The sequence below is a fragment of the Glycine soja genome, chromosome 10 (genome assembly GCF_004193775.1).
Source record: "Glycine soja cultivar W05 chromosome 10, ASM419377v2, whole genome shotgun sequence".
Classification (NCBI taxonomy): Eukaryota; Viridiplantae; Streptophyta; class Magnoliopsida; order Fabales; family Fabaceae; genus Glycine; species Glycine soja.
The window spans coordinates 1,828,980-1,830,832 of NC_041011.1; the positions used below are offsets into that span (position 1 = coordinate 1,828,980).

Below are 1,853 nucleotides of genomic sequence, written 5' to 3' on the forward strand. Positions count from 1 at the left end.
ACCACAAAAATTGTCAAAGCTTATGGTAAGTTAATCTCTTAAACCCTCAATTAATTTTGAGAAAAAAGATTATGCACGTACTAGCGGTATAAAAAATTTTACATAGTCATTCAATCATAATTCAACATATGTATGATAAGTTTGTTGACTTTCAAAATAATTATTTTAAAATAATTAAAATGACAATTTGTGATTGGATGACAATATAAAATTGTTGTACACTATTGGTGCATAGACATTAAACTCATTCATTTTAGCCTTACGAAACCATCACAATATAGTGACACTTAACAAATTTGTGCATGAAGGGATAGCAGTGGTGTTTGTAATGACACTTACATCTGCTTTGCTGGTGCTAATCATGATCATGATATGGAAGAGTCACATACTTTTTGTTATCAGCTATGTGCTTATTATTGGTTCTGTTGAACTTATCTACCTAAGCTCGGTGCTATACAAATTCAAATAAAGAGGGTATCTTCCTCTTGCCTTTGCTGTAGTGCTAATGATAATCATGTACATTTGGAATGATGTGTATAGAAGGAAGTACTATTATGAATTGGATCACAAGATTTCTCCACAGAAGCTTAAGGAGATTGTTACTGGGAGAAACTTAGTTCGAATGCATGGTCTTCCATAATCTACTCTGAGCTTGTACAAGGCTTTCCACCTATTTTCAAGCATTATGTGACAAACATTCCTGCACTTCACTCTGTGGTTGTCTTTGTGTCCATCAAATCATTGCCTATTAGCAAAATTCCTGTAGAAGAGAGGTTTCTATTTCGCCAAGTGGAACACGAAGAAATCAATGTGTTTCGATGTGTTGCAAGATATTGATACACTAATGTGCGCAATGATCGAGCAAGAGCCTTTTGAGCATTTGTTGGTTAAGAGGCTGAAGGAGTTTATTGGTTGTGGATTTTTGGCGTCCCAAAGAGTGATAGAAGATGGTAAAACAGAAGAAAAAATAAATAGTGGTGATAAAGAGAGAGTGGTGCAAGAGGTGGAAGCAATTGAAAAAGCAGTGAGAGGAGGTGTTGTTCACTTGATTGGTGAAAGTGAGATGGTTGCTAGCAAAGGAGCTGGCATATGGAAAAGGATTCTGATAGATTATGCTTACAATTTCTTGAAGAAGAATTTGAGGCAAAGTGATAAAGTATTTGATATTCCTCATAAGCGTATGGTCAAAGTGGGAATGACATATGAACTTTAAAAGAACACATTAAACAGTGCATCATGAATAATCAGCAGAAAGAGAGAGTTACAACAACAATGATAAGCGCAAAGAAGAAGATTTTGATTTCGATGTTGTTAGCGTCTTGTCTTGTTGTGATTCCTCTTTTTCTTAATAGTGTTATATTTGTTATAAATAAATTGAGAAAGTTACAAAGTCCTCTTAATTAACTTTTTGAAAAAAATATTTATTAAGATTTAACGTCTCAATAATTTAGTATTTTTTATTTTTGTCCTCTTGTAAGTAATTTTATTTTAGTTCTGGTAAAAAAGATTATTTTATTTTTTATCCTTAAGGTATTTTAGATAGTATTTTGAATAATAAAAAATATTTTGAAATTAAAAAAAATATTGTCTAAAATATTTTAAGGAGAAAAAATAACATAAATATATCTTGTAAGGACTAAAACAAATTTTTTTTACAAAGATCAAAATGAAAAAAATGTTAATTTAATTTGTTGAACTAAAAAGATATTTAAGCCCTCGATAAAAATATAAAAAAGATAAGAATATTTTTTCTAAAAAAATGTAATCAATGGTTTCTTTCTTATATAAAAAAGAATCAATTAGTTAGGAAGGTTATAAAAAAACATTGTCTTCTATCATTTTAAAATATGTCC

At 30.2% G+C, this 1,853-nt stretch overlaps 1 pseudogene; it reads left to right on the forward strand.

Annotated features, from left to right (window-relative positions):
• The first annotated feature begins 292 nt into the window (after window positions 1-292).
• On the forward strand, window positions 293-1,391 carry LOC114369405 (annotated as a pseudogene).
• Window positions 1,392-1,853: the final 462 nt, after the last annotated feature.